The sequence below is a fragment of the Carassius carassius genome, chromosome 2 (assembly GCF_963082965.1).
Source record: "Carassius carassius chromosome 2, fCarCar2.1, whole genome shotgun sequence".
NCBI lineage: Eukaryota > Metazoa > Chordata > Actinopteri > Cypriniformes > Cyprinidae > Carassius > Carassius carassius.
The window spans coordinates 20,701,455-20,722,103 of record NC_081756.1 but is presented as its reverse complement, the minus strand read 5'-3'; the positions used below and the strand labels follow the sequence as shown (position 1 = coordinate 20,722,103).

Genomic DNA, 20,649 nt, shown 5'->3' with positions numbered 1-20,649 from the left:
ATATTGCTATTTCAAGTAAAACTTTTATTTTGAACTTTCTATTTATTAAAGGATCCTGAAAAAATGTATCATGGAATAAATTACAATTCAAATATATTAAAATAGAAGAAAGTCATTTTAAACCGTAATCATATTTCACAATATTACTGTTTTACTGTATTCTGATCAAATGAATGCAGTCTTGGTGTGTATAAGAGACTTTAAATGTTTAAAAAATCCTACCAACTTCGAACCTTTGAACAGCAGTGTATGTAAGCAATAGAAAATTATAGGCAAATACAGCTGTTTTGCTCTTACAATTAAAGCATGTGATTTAAACAGAATAAATAAGAATGCATTCACAGTAATTTTTTTTTTTGGGAGCTCAGGGCAGGAAGTCCATCACAAAAAATTTTCCCTCTGTGCCACACACACAAACAAACAGTCATAGTCTGACCTTGAAGGTGGCATGGCCAGTTGAATGGGAAGGGTCCTATGTTTCTTTCCAGTAAGCCATTTGGTCACAGATGAAATGGTAAACTTACTGACCACCCATACACAGCATTCCTCTTGCTTGAGTTCAATCCCCCAAAAACAAAACTATATACATCCACACGGCAACACGCAAGTCATGTTTTAACAATTAGAATTTGAATCCCTCTTTCTCTCAATGTGTTTATATGGTATGTACGTTTACATTTTTAAACATACCACACATTGTTTGTACTGTAAAAGCTGTTTGCCCTCTTTTCCTGTTCTTTCAGTGATTGCCTTTACTGTAATCCATAAGCCAAACTTCACAGTCTTCATGTTACATAATTTCAGAACTACGTGACAGAGGGCCAAACAAACACACACCTCAGAGTGCTGCACACCTTAATGGCAGTTATTATCTCAGTCTGGTTTGGTTTCGTTCACACAGTATCACCGAGAGTTTAAGTCCCTAGTTACTTCCTTGTGAAACAGCCTCTATCCAAGTGTGACCCTCGATCTTCAGCAGTGTTACAGTGAAAACTCTCGCAAGCGAGGCAGTCACATTGTTTCTGTCAATCCATTCTGGGGAACTCCTCCAACTTGCTTTAGGCCCATGAGGAAAATTACATTGACACCAAATAGGTTCAGTTCAATCATTGAGTTTACAACAAACTGAGGAAATATCATTCAAAATATGAGTGCATTTCAACCCGCCCCCCCCCGAGCTGATATATTTATTAATAATTTTAGGTAAGCACTACTAAATTGAAGATAATGTAGGCCTAATATTGTAGGCATCTTAGTGTAACAAGGTTAAAAAGAGTACTTAATTTAAGAGTTTTGATGTGTGAATTTCATAAAATAAACATTTGGTTAAATTCCTGTGGCTATTAATGGTACTGCAGACAGTGTATTTTGTCGCTCTTCTCTTGCCGTACTCCAGCAGATTTGAGTGTCGCTGCTGTGGGTTTGTATGATTTTTCACGCTCTAACTCATTAACAGATTAATTGTAATGATGATATGTTTTAAGTGGATCTTTTCGATGCAATATCTTTCATACATGTATTTGAACGTATATTGAATCCATTTAACGCTTTAACACGATTGTTGAGGTTGTTATATGTACTGAATTTCCACATGCGTCACACCAGTGTGAACGAGTTCAATTAGAGCGGTTATTGTCTATGTCTCAACATTATTACAATTATTTGTATTATGAGTTGAGTGAATGTGTAATTTCTAGGGCTGCTCCGATCACGATCGGCCGATCGTTGTGCGCATTCTCTTGGTCGGCGTTACGTCACAAATCATGTGACCTGCATAGCAACAAGCCGCCGCCGTGTTTGAAGGGTAAAACAAACCGAAGGCAATCAAGGCAAAGCCCGAGGAAAATCAAAAAGGTATCTATTCACAGAAGTTTTGTTGTGGATTATGTCAGTTATGGATACTAACGGACTACTTTGTATTAATGATGAATGATATCTGTGTATGCGAATGTATGTCGGTGGTGAGAAGTGAAGTGAATGTAATAAAACACTCATGTAAAGCGCTTTGTGACTAACGTTAGCTAACGTTACATGTATGTGAAAGGCGCTAGCAGCTATACAAATACAGATCTTCTTTCTTCTATTACAGAATGTCTTATCAATATATAGAAAGTCTACTTGCGCCTGCATTGACCAGGTACCACAGAAAGCTGTCGCTTGTAGGTTTAACGTTACAATCTTGTCCCTATCGACATCCAGCGACACATCGAGTCCTGGGAGAACAACCCAAAGGCATGGCCCAGGCTCGAGTATCCAGACATATACAATTACCTCATCAAATCCCCTGGTGTGAACACCATGTGTACATACCATGTGTCCCACACTTGCAGTCATGTTTAAATACCCATCAAGCCTCGATTTCATTAACTGTTCATTTAGAAAAAAAAAGTTTATTCAAAAGCACTGTGTTACACAATGGCTGTAATGAGCTCAGTCTGTCAGTGGCACAGCTTGTACAGTGTCAGTGAGGGACACGGTTTTTTCAAAAAAGCAAAAATAGACTAACTGCAGAAACGTATCTTATTCCCCACACAACTAGTGCATTTCATTGTTGCTTATCAGTGTAGAGCTGCCGACCATTATGCATAGCAATGTCATAACATAGCAACAGAAAATTGAGTGGCCATCTCTGCAGTGGTATTATTTTGTTATTCTTTGATTTGCCGAATCATTGCTAATTTTTTAGGCATGATTCTCGGCAGTTTTCTCGACATATCTGCGCTCATTTGTCTTCCGCTTCGTGTTGCTTAATGGCGAGCGCTTGTTTGTTTTACCCTTCGCTGCGGTTGCTATGTGCGCGCAGTGCATTATGGGAGTAAAAGTCCCGGATGTCCGACCTCGAGAATCTCGTCAGTAAAGCCGGTTCTCTATTCAGCGGTTAATTCCCTCAGGTGCGTGATTTCACATAAAGCAGCTGTTACTACACAGAGCCGTTGTTAACTGAGAAGATGCTCAAATCCACTTCATTTTCAGCGTTTATTTGCACATCTTCTCAGTTAAAGGGATAGTTCATTTTCAAATTAAATTTTGGTATGTTTTAGCTTACCTCAAGGACATCCAAGATGTAGGTTTCTCTGTTTCCTCAGTATTTCCCATTTTGATATTTTTAGGTCCAACCGTTCTTGTCTGTGACTCACATAATGGATGTCTATGGTCACCATCTCAAAGAGCATGCACAGAGGAGTCCAAATTAAACAATTCCCCATCGTAAGTACACATTGATGACCTAAGACACGAAACGAGCGGATTGTGTAAAAAAACGAACAGTATTTATATCGTTTTTACCTCTTGTACACAACCACGTCCAACTGATCTGAGTTCGCGAGTGCTTCCCGATGTGACGTGCGCGCGCGCTCTGGCTTTAGTCTGCGGAAGCGCGGAAAGCCCGGGAAGCGATCTCTCGCGCGTGTACATCACTCATTGTTTACACTTACTGCTAGTGGACACCTGCTAATAAGCCCAAGGGGGACAAGGGGTACGTTTCTGAGGGACAATGTGGGACACCCCATGGGCAGACTCCCTGATAGTGGTTTACCCATTTCTAGCACATACCACCTTACATGGTATATTAATAATGCCCTATTCCCCTAAACATGTGTAATTGCTGATGTATGCTCATGACAGAATTGACAGATGCACTTCCACTTACGATTTACTTTAGCTATTTTATTAATTTTTCATTATAATTTATTCACTTTAAATAAATTATAATATAAAATTATAGGATTAAAATGAATTGTAGTTGCTCAACACAACAGGAAAAGTAAAAAAAAAAGTCTGACATCACAACTCAAGGGAAGGGAATTCACTCATTCACTAATCCCTATATAGTGTATGGCAGTTGAGCTCACTATATCAGGAAGGAGTGAATAAATAAATAAGTGAACGGATTCGGACAGTGACGTATAACCTACACTGCGCGTGAGACTTGGAGCTGTTGCAAAAACATTGCCATGTGTACTTTTATATTACATCTACCTAATTTTAGAAAATAATAATAGCAATAATACTCAAAATTACTTTATATTGCAGTTATACATACCTCCCGCGTCAGCTTTGTGGTTTCATCGATAGTATATAGTAATAATATATATATATATATTGTAATGCTTTTATGTTCATAATCATTAATTGCTATTAAAATAACGTAGACCTACTAAGAAAAATATAAACGCACATAAACGTTCATAATTATGTATTTATTACTTTTAGTATCTTGACACTTGCTCAAGCAGCGTTTTGAGCTCAGATAAGATGGTTGTTGAGCGTCCACAGGTGACTGTTAATTTTACATCGGAATACACTACCTGTTATTAACGGAAAAATGTACATTATCCACCAAATTATCATTTTTGTAAGTTAACAACGATGCCACCTCAGTAAATTAGTCAAATATTAAACTGAGTTATTGCCTACATAACATTTTAATATAAATAATGTAGGAAAAACGTTAAAACAGAAATAATAAAGATGTAAACTTCATCTCTCATTCAAACTCGCTCGCTCCCGCTCTCGCAGTAGCGTGCTGAACTGTCAAGTAATGTTCGTTTGGCTGCCTGGGGCTCGAGGATATAGAGCCATCAACTTTTTTTGAGCAAGCATTGATTTTGCGTGACACAGTCTCAATTTGCGGGACGCATGAATTGGGCTTCAAACGCTGTGCGCGCACGCGCTACGCGGGACGGGTGGTCACCCTACTTACTGCCTATGGTTTACACAGATTTCGGAAGTATTACCTTTCACTGTGAAGATTTAAACATATTTAGACGTACAGGAAATTGCAATGGAAGACGATTTCAATATATCCATAGACAACGTTGAATTTTTTTCACAACCATATTTATTTGAAACAGAATACACAGACCAAGTACTCAGGAGCGATCCGCTGCAGCAGCACGTCTTCAATCCTCAGAGACAGAGATCTCTTCAAAATTGGTGGTGTTTTAGTAGCAAGTGTTGTGAGATGCCAACAGAAGTAGAGAGCATATGTTGTCACGAATGGAACAACTACAAGATGACGACGAGGACATTGACAGTATCACATCACACGCCTGCCTGACTGAAGATCCTGATTTTTCTCCGCTGTTGAGACGCAGCGTTTTGCACGTTGTGTTTAGTTTGCCACGTATAAACTGGAGGCGACGTCCAATGCCAGAGGGACCCAATGGCACGCTGTTAATAGAGTGAGTAATGTGTTGTATTTTTATTATAAACGCAACGATTATAGGGTGCATTATAAACATTAATTTATTACAATTACTGCATTATATTTCAGACAGTGCAGATTGAAAGCGTAGCGTGTGGTAAACAATGAGTGATGTGCATGCGCGAGACATCACATCCGGGGCTTTCTGCGCTTGCACAGAGCGCGCGCGCACGTCACATCAGGAAGCACTCGTGAACTCAGATCAGTTGGACGTGGTTGTGTACAAAAGGTAAAGAAATATATAAATACTGTTTGTTTTCTTACACAAACCGCTCATTTCTTGTATTAGGTCATCAATGTGTACTTATGATGGGGAATTGTTTAATTTTGACTCCTCTGTGCATGCTCTTTGAGGTGGTGACTAGAGCCCGACCGATATATCGGCCGGCCGATATTATCGGCCGATATAAGCTAATTGCATTTAAATCGGCATCGGCATTTATAACGGCCGATGAAACATGAGAAACAGAGTCTCATGCTTCACTCATGTTATGAGTGTTGCATAGTGTGCCCACCAGAGGGAGCTCTGCAGCTCCAGAGTTAACAACAGCGCCAGAAGTCCACTACAGAAGAAAGCGATCAACTGTTTTGACGGTGAGTCTGTCGTTCGTCATGTGAAATGATTGTAGATTTAGTTCATACCCTGTATATAAAAACTGTGTGGTAGTTCTAGCTAACGGTCCTATCATTATCACTTCTAAATATTCTGTAACATCACTTACAGCCGCTAATGCATTGCTATATTAGATTAGCCACAAAGCTAATACCATGTTTATCAGTGGAAGAGCGCGAACGTTAATAGGAGGTCAAACTATAACGTTAGCGTTTAACTTATTCTTATTCTATTGCGGTGTGTTTCCCACATAATGACCGCGTAATTGGGCCTTTCACACAGGAAGCGGTATGCACGGCGCTTGCCGCTGGGCTCAGCGTTGCCCTTCAGATACAACGCGATTTGCGCTGCGCTATGGCATAGGCGGAGTTTTAAAAACGTTTAGCGGGAGCTCTTTCATAGTCTGTTCCTCCTCCTTTCGGTCAGCAGCAAACATGTATCTGTCCCGTTGTAAGAAGCGAGCGATAGCGCTAGTCCTGCTGATGAGAATTAAGAGAGAAGCAAGGAAGAAGAGGCTACCCTCAGGTCCAGAGAACAATTTGGTGAATTCAGGCTGGTTACGTTACTCTAACGCTAATAGCTTCCTTTTTAGCAGGCCCCTTAAATGCTTGCTATTAACTTGTTTGAAGGTGGTTCTTCTCAAAATTGACAGCGGTGCGTTCATGACACTAACGTTAACCATTCAACTTCGAATTGATTCCGTAATCTTCCGGTAATAGTAGGCAAGACGATGTTTTGATTCAGACTGCACATAGAGAAGAGGAGAAGATATACGGGTCTGTTGTGAATGTGTCTGTGAGAGCAAATATAGTGTAGTTACAGTAACTAAAGTAGGTGCGTCAGAAATGATTAAACCAGAGGGGACATGTAAATAAATGTGAGCTGAACAAGCGCTTTTTTTTTTTTTTTTTTTTTTTACATATTGTTTCAAAGCAGCTTTACAGACATACAGGAAAATGTTGAAATAATATTGTTAAATATAAGTAGGTAATACCTATTGCTTGACAAATAAAAAAATATATATATATTTCTCATTTTTGCCTATGTAGGAGATCCCAGTTTATTATTATTATAATTCTAATGATGACATGAGTAATGATACATGGTGATATTATTAATACACATGCTTATTCTTTCTCCGTCTCTCTTTCTGCCTACAGATGGCTGAAAAAGGTGAATGCTGTAGCAGCAAAGTGTGGGACTACTTCTGCAAATACTTTAACTTTAGTATTATAATTTATTTACAGTAAACACACAGACTGTTAAAACCAGCTTCAACTGGAAGAAAGTTAAAGCGTTAAATGTTTAAAACCAGACTGTTTTTTGATCATTAAAAAATATATACTTTTGATGTGCAATTGTTTAGTCATTGAGACTGTAATCTAAGGCTTTTTTTTTAACATAGTCCATTCTGGAAAATGGTTTATACAGCCCACATACATAGAACAGGCAGATATTTTGCTATTGAATGTGGTGTAAATGCAGTTTATAGGAAATGGGTCTAATATCCAGATTATTTTTCAAATCAAAATATCGGCTTATAAATCGGCTCTTTTCGAGTTAATATCGGCATCGGCATCGGCCCCCAAAAATCCATATCGGTCGGGCTCTAGTGGTGACCATAGACATCCATTATGTGAGTCACAGACCAGAACGGTTGGACCTAAAAATATCAAAATGGGAAATACTGAGGAAACAAAGAAACCTACATCTTGGATGTCCTTGAGGTAAGCTAAAACATACCAAAATTTAATTTGAGAGTGAACTATCCCTTTAACAACGGCTCTGTGTAGTAACAGCTGCTCTATGTGAAATCACGCACCTGAGGGAATTTACAGCTGATTAGAGAACCGGCTTTACTGACCAGATGCTCATAACGATCGGCCGATCGTGATTGGACCAGCCCTAGTAATTTCTATTTTTCTGGTCTTGAATGTCTGCAGTAGTTTATCTTCAGCCAAAGTGATTTGTGCCATTTTATTTCCAAAAGATAAAGGCAAGCACAAGGAAACCCACATGTGAGTGTTTGTTCACGTCCGTTACATTAGCATATGTCATACTATATATCCTCTGTGTTTTGACTCATTTGCAGCATAGCTATCACTCCGTCAATGCAAAATGTTCTTGCGCTCTCAGCCATTTTGCTTGGTCTATGTTACAGAAAGATGATCTCACCAGAAAATACCCTGCGAGGCTTAAACGCAAACTCTTTCATGTCTGACAAGCTATTTCAGTATGATTATCAGGAAAATCTTGATGCTACATGCCGCTTTGCAGCGTGGCATCTCGTTTCAACATGTTTTTGGTCCTTCAGTCAACAAAGAAGGGAAATGCCCCAGGAGACTGCATGTTCATGCTAATGGCATATCTATGTTAGAAGGAATTTCTCCATTATCTGATAACAATATCTGATATGAGGCGCCAAGAAAGGTTTAACCGGGGTATTTTTGCTACTAACATTTCCTTAATCGCGTTGATGAGAAAATTAGACATTTGAACACATTCTGAAGCTCATCTTTATGAGGCTCTACTAAACTGTTGGCACAATTACAAGAGCTAGTTTTACTCAGCAGTTTTAATTATCTTCATGCACTTTCTTTAGTCGAATGTTTTACTGAGAGCTCGAAAGCAGAAAAAGATTGAAAAGCATAACAGTTTCCTGATACTTGTTACTATTCTGAAAGTAAATGCTGCCATGTGCCAATGCTGCCATCTTAACATCAGTGTGTGTTCTTTGCATCAAGGCTCTTGTTTGAATTTTTAGGATAGAGACTTATGAACTCATGTCTAGGTGGACACAGGGACGGCCAGAGGCTTTGACCAACGTCAATAACAAAGAGCTCTAGAATCTTTTATCTTTTGTCCTAGGCCCTGGTATGAACTCTAAGCTTGGACAGGCCACCTGTGAACCACAATTATCACCACAGCTCGCACACTGGACCAATTAAGCATCCCGTGCACTCACCTCCATTCAGCCAGCACTAACAACTTTGTAGTGATGCCAGGACTGACTCCCTCACTTCCCTCTCGCTCATCAGTAATGGCTCTTTGAGAAAAGTCTGTGTGTGTATGAGCTGAGAGGTATTTAAAGCCAAGTAATTACCTAAACAAAACAATTCCTGCCATACAGATTTGACAGAACTTTGAAATTGTGCCATGATTTATTAAATGTCCTTAAGGAATATTTCAGATATTTCAGACCGTGATGATGCATTTCAACGTTGTGCCCCAAATTACATACTACATAATATGCTCTTTTACTATGCACTTTACCGTCTGACAGCCGTTGCTCTTATTGGCTTATTGATATTGACAACAAGGGTGCAGACATATTGGACTCATGTTTACATGTCGTTTCAAGAAGCGGCTGCCTTATTGGTCGTGCTTCCCACACATGACACAAAGCCTAATCACTCATGATCTAAATATGATAACGCGAGTAAGGAAATATTGCAGACTTTAAACAGTTAAAAAGTAAACTGCAGGATTATACATGGAAAACATTTATTTTTTCGTTCAAAACCATAAGATCTTTTTATTTTTATTAACTCAAGTAAATATATCTTATCCATACGTATTATGTCACTTTTAACAAAACCCACTCATATCCTAGTAATCACTGATACAGATATAATGAGCTATATAAACTTTAATTTGTTTGAAGGAGTGAGACATCACATCAAAAATTGTGAGTGGGATTTGCAGCCTGTTGGTGTAGCGTCTGAGCTTTTACCCCACCTCTGCATACAAGGCCACTGTCTGTTTCCAATTAAAAGTGGAGGCTGGAAAACAGACTTTTAAAAGGGCCCAAGCCTGTTTGGATGTTTACAAAAGTCACAGTAGGCCTACTCCGTTACCAGAGTCCTGGGCCACCCACTGAGTCCCTGTTCCTATCAAACACAGGCATGCCACAGCCCTCTTGCCTGGCTGCAGATATGCACTACCAGGTCATTGCAAAACCCTCCATAGCCCACTTATTTCACACCCAGGTTTTGCGTGTGTCTGATGTTGTGAAAGTTGTTTTGGCATTTTGTAAAATTTTATGATAGTGCTACACATTCGTCCAACGCACAGTAAATTAGAATATGATTAATAAACCCTACATTATCAGATTATGGTCTTAGATTTTAAACTTATTTAATTCGTGCATGAATTTCATTAAATTAATTAGACAGGGTTTTGCATTATAGGCTATGAACACAGCAATGCCTCCTTCTATATATATAGCAATAATGCATAGCCTTTTGGAAAGAGAGCTTCAGACAGAAATGCTTATAATGTCCCCATTATGGGCCTATAAATGTGGATGCTTAAATAAGAGCTAGTCTGCATTTACATGTTATTGCCAATCCCAGCTATATGGACTGTGAGAGGAACCATGAAGCTGTAATCTAGAGCGTGTGTCTGTGGTGTGCCATTCAAGGGCTTAGGTAATAAAAACAAGCACAGTTCACCTCGGGCACTTGGAGTGACTTAAGATTTGCCAGTGCCACCATTTTATAGAAACAGAAATTGTTTCATAACTTTATAAAAATAAAAAAATCTTAGTAATTTGTGGAGAATATTTTTCTATGAGCATATGTATGTTATTTTTTGCTTGTGTATGTGTCCATATTAGAGAAGAGGAGGAGTGAAACATGCAGTAGTTCATGCATGTGAACATAACCGCTTCTTTAATATTTAAGTTAATAGATTTTGTCCTAGATGTGTGACGGTCCAAAACCATTTACTGTAGAGATAATAAAACTGGCCCATCTGTCTGGACCAAGATTTCTTTTAGATAGATCACGTTTGGATTTCATATAAAAACAGTCCTGAACTTACTGGTAAAGCTTTATCTGTCACACTCCTCCCTGGGCTACCTGATGTATGTCTTTTCTTATCTCACATGGATGATAAATATATGATAGGCTACTGCTCTATGTCACGGATACAGGCAAAGGAAAAACATGAAATGATAAAACAGAAATGCTTGAAAGGAAAATAGTTCATAGAGAAGGATTTGATTAGTTATGTGAGCTGTAGCAGAACGCAAACCATGTGTTTGAGTATTGACCACGAAATATAATGCCCATTATGAACACCCACCAATCTTAATGAACATAATAATTATTTTCTTATTCATTCATTTATTAATTCATAAATGAATAAATAAAAGTTATGCTGGGCAGCCTGTTCTCTGTTGTGATTGGTTGATTTGTGAGGCCCTAAATCTGGCAACTTCAAAAACTTCCTTAATACGAAGATGGATCAACTGTAAAGAATTAACAGTGAAATTATAGTTGTTGTGTTTATCAATTACTTCTGCTTGATTTGACCCTTAATAAGTATTACATTGGCGTATCATTGCTTTAACTTGAATAAAAATTGTTAATTTAGATGTTGTAACATGAAGTCAATTTTTAAGTTAAATGTTCAACTTTTTGATGCTGAAACTTGTAACACTCACAAAGAAATCTGTAAATCTCTCTTTTGTATTAACATTTACATTTAGTCATTTAGCAGACGCTTTTATCCAAAGCGGCTTAGCAATGAGTACAATGGAAGCAATCAAAATCAACAAGAGAGCAATGATATATAAGTGCTATAACAAGTCTCAGTTAGCTGAAGTTAGCAGACATAACAGTGGTATGAAAAGCAATGTTTCTGAATGACAGAACCTAATGATGCCATATAGACAGAGAAGAGAAGTGGTCCAAGAACTGAGCCCTGAGGCACCCCAGTAGTTAGATGTTGCAACTTGGACACCTTACCTCTCCAAGATACTTTGAAGGACCTATCTGATAGGTAAGACTCAAACCACTGGGGTGTGGTTCCTGAGATGCCCTTTTCCAGTAAGTTTGACAGGATATATATTATATATATAATATTATATATGATATTAATATAATATATTATTTCACACGTTTCTGCCTCAAATCTTCTCTCTCTGCTCAGATCCAGGCAGGGAACAGGAAATTGAGGGCTGATCTGGTAATGGTCTTGCCTCCCAACCCTGAACTGCAGAGCCACTTGCTTTAAAGTTAGGAGAAGAATAACATGCAATTACTTGCGATATAAACCACGTTCTTAAAAAACACATCCTCTCCCTCTCTCCTTTTCTCACTGAGGGCTTACATTTTGTCCTCAAGAATTAGTGGGAGACTTGCCAAATGCTGGGAATTCAATATACAGTAATCAGGGAGAGATTTAGAAACAGTTGAATGAATCACGCCATAAAAACATCCTACAGTAACAGTCCTTCCAGAAACATGCAGGTACACACAGACACACAAATTGCATGAATTCATTACCCACAATACATATTCCTTACATGAAGTAACTTTCTCTTTGTCTTTACTTTAAGCCTTCTCTAATGGAGATGGAAATCTTCAATCACAGAGAACTTGTTACTCAGAAAAATCTGGAACTGCCACTGCTTTGTGCCCAACACCCTGGCCTCTCGGAAATCTAAAGCTGTGTATAGAAAAATTCTGGTAAATAAAGGAGTGGAGAACTTCTTTAGGAGAGAACGAATGCAAAGTAGTCTCTTTCTCTGGCTCTCTTTTTTTCCCCAACTTGGTAAAAGCATATTATGGACCGTTTTCATAATGTTGTTATATGATATTTTAGGATAAATATTAACCTTATGTGTTAAAATTAGTTCCCAATAAACATTTAGGAAGACCATGTTTATTTAATCCTGACAATCTCTCAAATACACTTTCATTTATGTTGTTTAATAAAATACTGTTATAATATAGATTTTTTTTTTGGAGGGGGGGCGGGGGGTAGTACTTTTTTTTTACTGCAAAGCATAAATCTAATGAGAACACTCGAAAACAATTGGTTTGTAAGGATGTTTAGATAGTTTTACTGGAAAACAAATACTAAGGTTAAAATTATTTTTGCAGTGATAATCATAGCATCACAGTGTTGTTCTGTGAAGCATTCAGTATGTTGTGTGCTGTGATACTGATACTGACTTAGAATGCAGCCTTGAAAGTAGTTTTTGAGTAATTTAGCTAACATAATGAAGTTGGCAGTGATCATACAATAACATTTAAGTCACAAGAGGAGCAGAATACAGAAATGACAGAAAGAAAGCAGTGGGGAAAAAAGTTATCTTATTTGTAGAGGATTTCAGTTCCTCTGTTTTTCCTGCTCCTGTGTCAGTCCAAATCAGAGCAAAAACACACGAAAACATACACACATTCTTGGTAAACTCGTACTCAACATTACTTTCAAAGCAGAGGGTTCTTCCTGAAAGAAATAGCTTTTCTCTTAAGTCTGTATAAACTTTGTCTCTCTTGCTTATCTTTGAGGAAAAGATCCTCTGACCTCTGGCCAGACTCGCACGTTTCTCAGTCAGGCCTGTGTTTCCTCACCTTTTAGTGTTGTGGATCTTGCTTATTCAAGGACAAAATACATGTGAGTTCAGCCAATCTATTGTTACTGGACCGGAGTTGAACTTTACATTAAGAGAGTTTAGAGGCAGGGAAAAGAGAGGAGCAAAACATACCATCAGTATAATTGAATAATATCATGTTTTGAGCAAAACTGAACTGAATAACTTTGTGTTTAGAGTGCATAAGTAGAAATAGTGTGACATACAATAACTTAAAGGGATACTCCTACCCAAAATGAAAATTTTGTCATTAATCACTTACCCCCATGTCGTTCCAAACCTGTAAATGCTTCATTCGTCTTTGGAATACAATTTAAGATATTTTGGATGAAAACCGGGATGGTTGAGACTGTCCCATAGACTGCCAAGTAAATAACAGTGTCAAGGTCCAGAAAAGTATGAAAAGCATCGTCAGAATAGTCCATCTGCCATCTATGAAGCAATGATAAAACTTTTTGTATTCCACAAAGATGTGCTGTTTTCTTTCAAATCAAAGCATAAATGCACATAGAAACAGCACATCCTTGTGGCTCGGCTGACACAGAAGAGTGTAGGCAGTTTGAGTGATGTGGAGGAGACTGTTGACAAAGGAATTGTCGAATGAAGTCGTTATTTTTGTTCTCTTCACTTACAAAAAGTATTCTTTTCACTTTATAATGTTAGACAATTCTGACTATGCTTTTCATGCTTTTCTGGACCGTGACAGTGTAACTTACTTGGCAGTCTATGGGACAGTCTCAAGCCTCCCAGTTTTCATCCAAAATATCTTAAATTGTGTTCCAAAGACGAACGAAGCCTTTATGGGTTTGTAACAACATGGGGTAAGTGATTAATGACAACATTTGTATTTTAGGGTGGAGTATCCCTTTAAAGAAAAGTGGGAAGTCAAGGGGGCACAAGGAGCAGAAACTCCCTATAGCAGTGCCTAATGAAAAGCACCAGCAGAGAGGACCTGTGCGTGTCTTGTCAGTTGAAAGTGAGACAAAGTATATGTAGCTGTTCGGCCCGGGAGAACAAGTGTGTTTGTGTATGGAACAGAAGCCCTTATCTCCAGCCTGTTCTGACGCCATAGTCTTCCTGTCTCAAATCTCCTCCATTGATTTACTCTCTGCCTCTCCACCCCTTGCTCTCTCTATTTCTTTTTCTCAATCTCTTACTTAACTCAGCTCACCCCGAGGAGACTTGCTGGCCCCTGGAATGGTCTCTCTTCCCTTTTCCGTCCTCTTTCTCTCTCTCTGTCTCTCTCCTGGAGATTAGATGTAGCCTAGTCTTTGTACCCACTGACGTAAATACCGGTTGGCACAGATGCACGCAAAGTCTATTACTGCTGACGGGACACGCCTGTCTCTGGTTATGCAGGTTTACTGATGAACACAAACATTTGTAATCTCTATATCGCTCTGTCTGTGTTTGTACATCTTTGTCTCTGTTTTTCTTTCTTTTTTCCCCCTGATGCGTACTTGAATCTCAGCAGAGGTCCACAGTTGTACACGTTTTTACCTGTGTTATTGTAATCATTTAGTCTTGTGCCACTTTGAAGATAATAGTTTTGAAATGACGAGGCATAAGATAACTTCATTTGCATCGACTGTGCTGGACCAATGTAAAGGGAATTAGAGATGTTCCGATACCCTTTTTCTCTTCCCGATACCGATTCCGATACCTGGGCTCAGGGTATCTGCCGATACCTAGTTCTGATCCGATTCCTGGGTGTGTATCTGTATATACAGCTGTATATACTACCAGCCCTGTGTAAATTGCTAGAATTATTTTGTGATGTGCTTCAGACTTATCCCTTGATAAAACATGAACAAATACATGGTGAACTACTGTATTTATTACAGTATTTTTATTATCTGACATGAATTTGACAGTAATATTATTTATTTTCTTAAGCGAAAAAGAACTTCAAATGCAGCCAAAAATCTAACACCACAAACTAAAAAAGGTATTTTAGTTTTACAATAGAACTGTATAAAAAAAACTGCAACAAATAAGTCTAGGAATATAAAAAATTATTAATCAGATGATTTCTTTACAACAAAACAAGTAAAAAACAAGCAACCGTCTAGGCATAATTATTATTATTGATAGAGACGTATTATTACTACATAGAGACGTAGCTAAATCTACTGTAGGCTACAACAGTAGCTTAATATATTTACTCACCAATTTACTAACCATGAATATCTTTGAGTGTCTGTGTTTATGATATGACAGTTTTCTCAAATGAAATGGTAAATTTTCATAAAGTGACGGTTTATGCGTTCGTGTCCTCATATAGTGACACACGGCAGAGACTACAAAACAGCAAGCTCCCGCGCATCTGCGCCCGTCTCCCACAGAGATGTAGAATTTGCAGGAGTAATATTTAAATAGTATTTTGCAGTTTAATATTTACAGACACTAGTATATATTCGGCTACAGTATGGAGCCCTGCGCTTAAACTAACACGGAAGCGAATGAACGCAACTGCGGGGACCGAATATATTCGGGAGTCGGTAAATTACTACCGGTACTACAGAGATGCTGGTATCATCACATTTTTAAATTTTCAGCACCGTCTTGGTAGTGAAGTGCCAGTACTTGTGGCATCCCTAGTCGCTGTTTTACTGGCTGGTTGGTCCAGTCTGAAATACTGCTAAACAGCGGACATACTGCTAACCACTGATCTATAATATAGAAGCTGCTATATTATATTATATATCTGTTGGCAGTTTAGAACGCGATGAGCGATCCAGTCATATATAGATCAGTGCTGCTAACGCGTTTTGATTTCTTCTTCGCTGCTCTAAACAGGGGTTGCTTGTGGCAACACAACACAACTTCCTGTGTTTGCAATGCATTCTGAGCAGCGAAGAAGAACCGTGCAGCGGTTAGGCAAAGCTAGTGGTCATAACTAGAGGCGTTTCTCAATGTCAAGGATACTTCCATGGCAGGACTGGTCCTTCCAAGTCACGCCCTTCAGAGGCTAGGCGAGACTCCTCTTTAGCATTCGGAGAACACGTAAATGGAACAGGCTAGCAAGTGCACGTAATTGCGTCATTATGTCAGTGAAAAGGTCCGTTTAAATAACGCTGTGAATGGTATCGTTAAATTAATAAGGACAACTTAACTAGTTATTTATAAAAGAAAGGCCGATGACGCAACCAATTGTTAAATGACAGGTCCGGTTCAGTTAACCATTTGTATTTGTATAATTTACAATATCAATATGGTAGTAATTTGTTCTTGCATTTAAACGTTAAACTTTACTTATATTTACTACAGTTATAACAAATGTTTGGTAACTTAAATAAAAACCGCTAACGCTCCGACTCCGCTAATGTTCGACATTTTTTAATTTTTGAACAAGATAGCAAAGCTGCGCGCATAGGATTGTGGGTGATTTGAGAGCGCGAAGAGCGCTAAGGATACACATATGCATCCTTTGCTGTGTATGGGATATTCTTCGAATGAAGGACTCAGTCCTTGGTTGAAATTCCGAGGATCCTCGACATTGGAACAGTCCTTCGACGGATGTCGATGACGTAGCATCCTCAAAATACTGGCTTCCGAGGATCGTTCCTTGACATTGAGAAACACCTTAGGTCTTGAAAATGGTATCGGATCGGTATATGGGTTCATGTACTCGCCGATGCCAGAATTTGTTGTGGTATCTGTGATATTTCCGATACAAATATCGGAATCGGAACAACTCTAAAGGGAAATGCATGCTAAGTGAAGTAAACTCTTTGTTTACTTGCACAAGTAAGAGTCTGAGCTCTATCTCTCTCTATCGTCTAGAAGTTTTTGGCCTGCTCTGTTGGCGCCAGGCGCTCTAAGACTAGACTTGACTACAATCAGCTACAGCAACAGAGTGGCCAGGTCTCGCTGAGGTTCTCTCCCTTTCCTCTGTTTTTAGTCTGCTTCCTTCCTCGGGTTCTCAGATATTCTCTTTTTGCTTGCAGAACTACAGGCATGCTTTAAAAGCACACAAAATGAATGGAAGGAGTCAGCTTTAAACAGCAATGCAGAGACTGTTGTACATTCATAGAGGAAACAATCTTTGAATTACGTACTCTTCTTTCTGATATGCTGTTTAGCTACAAGAATTAAATTGTATATGGTGGGTTGTTGTTTTGGTGTTCTTTTAATGAATCTGGGTAAATGAAGACTTGCTCCCTTTGTGATGTTACATGCTTAAAACAGATCATAGAGCCCCTGTTAAAGAACAGAATTTGCTGGTCTAGAGAGTGTAAGTTTTTTTTAATTATATATACATTGTATTTTAAATGAAAATAATAAAAACTAAAAACAGAAAAAATAACAGCCTGCAGTGAAGAGTTTATATAATAACATAGTTCCACTCTGTTTTTTCACTTAGTATTTCTACAGGTTACATCATTATGCCAGTAGGTGGGAGCTAATTACTGTCTTTAGGAGTGAGTCATTTTGAATCATTCACTAAACTGATTCATTCAAAAACTGACTTATTCAAGAGCAAAGCAAGTTTGCATCCGAAAAGGCATACTCAATGAGTAGGTACTTAATTTCAATAAGTACTTACTTAAGGGGTTAGTTCACCCAAAAATGAAGATTATGTCATTAATGACTCAGCCTCATGTCGTTCCAAACCCGTAAGACCTCTGTTAATGTTCGGAACAGAGTTTAAGATATTTTAGATTTAGTCCAAGAGCTTTCTGTCCTTCCATTGAAACTGTGTGTACGGTATACTGTCCATGTCCAGAAAGGTAAGAAAAACATCATCAAAGTAGTCCATGTGACATCAGAAGGTCAATTTTTTTGAAGCATCGAAAATACATTTTGGTCCAAAAATAGCAAAAACTATGACTTTATTTATCATTGTCTTCTCTTCCGTGTCTGTTGTGAGCGAGTTCAAAACACTGCAGTTAAGTGATATCCTTACCTTTCTGGACATGGACAGTATACCGTACATACGTTTTCAATGGAGGAACTGAGAGCTCTCGTACTAAATCTAAAATATCTTAAACTGTGTTCCGAGATAAAAGATAAGCTAAAAGATAAGCTCGACAGGTTTAATTCATCTATCTGTAAATATTTCTTTTTTGTGCTTTTGTTGAAAGAAACAGCTACCCTTTTATTGTGACCTTATATAACCAATCAATTTTTAGTGGATTTAAGTTTTTATATTTTTAACTCTACTAATATGACCCACAGTTTAATCCTTAAATATATTATTTTTTATTATGATAACACAAAATCGGTATCTCTTTCTTTATTTTATGTGCAAAGTAGTACATCCACATGCAAAACTGTCTTAAATCTCCTTTGTTTTCCTCTTTTTCTTGGTGAATTTAACTCCCATTCCTCAGGCTTATAACAAAAATATTATTTGTTATAATTAAAAAAAAATGTCTTTTTTGATGCACTGATTATATGAATATTATGATTATTTAAAGATATTTAAGCTTTTTTTCTGTGTATATAATCTCATACTATGATGTATGCAAACCTATTACATTTATGTTTTCTGTTTTTTGTCATTATGATTGTTCATTGTTAAAGATACAACCATCTCTCCCTGAGCTTGTATGTGATAAGTTCTGCAGTAATAATATTAAAAAGAAGATAAGTGGAACAGATGCATAGCTCATAGCATCAGTAACAAGACAACCCTACCTAGAATGCTTTCCTTAGTGCTTGCACAAAGGAGTAATCGATCAGCTGCTCAAAGATCTTGCCTTTGGAGAAGACTGATTTATACTGGCAACAATTAAGTATTACTACTTAGAAATTAAGATTACCCCAGAATGCATTACTAGCCCACCCCAACACTTACGAACAATAATAATGATAAATGCTGACCAATAAATAATTATATATATATATATATATATATATATATACACATACAGTACAGACCAAAAGTTTGACACACCTTCTCATTCAAAGAGTTTTCTTTATTTTCATGACTATGAAAATTGTAGAGTCACACTGAAGGCATCAAGGGCTATTTGACCAAGAAGGAGAGTGATGGGGTGCTGCGCCAGATGACCTGGCCTCCACAGTCACCAGACCTGAACCCAATCGAGATGGTTTAGGGGTGAGCTGGACTGCAGACAGAAGGCAAAAGGGCCAAAAAGTGCTAAGCATCTCTCGGGGAACTCCTTCAAGACTGTTGGAAGACCATTTCAGGTGACTACCTCTTGAAGCTCATCAAGAGAATGCCAAGAGTGTGCAAAGCAGTAATCAAAGCAAAAGGTGGCTACTTTGAAGAACCTAGAATATGACATATTTTCAGTTGTTTCACACTTTTTTGTTATGTATATAATTCCATATATAATTCCACATGTGTTAATTCATAGTTTTGATGCCTTCAGTGTGAATCTACAATTTTCACCTTTCCTTGCTGGTCCTGCTCCACCACAAAAGATCTGCAGCAAATGCACAGAAATCAAGAATCAGAAAAGTGATGTAATAGCTCTCTTTGAAATTACAGTAAAAAAAATAAACTGTAACAATTAAGATTTAAAAGCTGTTTTATTGATGTCTGTAGTGTACTTACTGAGAGCCTTTGATGGCAGCATTCCTTCATCAGTCACTCTGCAATGGATAACACACGTGTGTCTCATCTGTCCCTGTAACATCCAGACAAGAGGCACGTTACCTCTGTATTTTATCTGCTCAATATTACATTTACATGTTGAGGTAGTTGCTTATGTGTTTGCTTTTTATCCAACAGAACTGTTCCTCAGTTTATCAACAATAGTAAAGGACAAATGAAATAGATAACTCATGTTGAATTACTTTATGTAGATTCATTTGTTCATTTACATTACTTACATTCATCTAAAGCAGTGTTGACAATGGTGAATTATACTATAACACACATAAAACAGACATTTAGTAGTCGTCTTTAAGATGTAAATGGTTTATGTAAATTAACTTTGGAGGCCTAATGTTGTGCTTACTGGATCTCCGCTGTTCACTATATTACACAAAAAAAACTTTTTACAACAAAATCACAAATAGACAGTAGCGTTACTGTCTAGCGTTTACACCTTCAGCAATTTCAACAGTTTACAATAGCTCAGCAAAAGCTCTTCACAAGACTTCACAAGACTATAAAACAACTTAGATTTGTTTTATGTCTTTATATCCTTTTTAACGTTTTGGTTACCTGGACTTTCAATAAATGGTCAGAAATCTCTCAAGTATCATTAAATAAATATATTGTGTTTCAAAGATTAACCAAAATCCTATGGGTTTGGATCAACATGAGGATGAGAATATGACAGGATTTTCTTTCTTTTTTTTAAGGTGAAAAAACGTTTATGGACAGAGCTAATAATGAACAGCTATGTATTATCAACAAAGATTAATAACTGCTGTAATAGATGTATTGTTCATCGTTAATGTTAGTTAATATTGTCAGCTACAGAAAATATATTTAAAGTAAATATTTCCTTACAGTATAAG

At 37.7% G+C, this 20,649-nt stretch overlaps 1 protein-coding gene across 1 annotated transcript in view; it reads right to left on the bottom strand.

Moving 5' to 3' along the window:
• The window catches only part of LOC132106046 (TIMELESS-interacting protein-like), a 135,206-nt gene that overhangs the window by 17,581 nt on the left and 96,976 nt on the right, over positions 1–20,649 (bottom strand). The gene's annotated exons all lie outside the window — the stretch shown is intronic.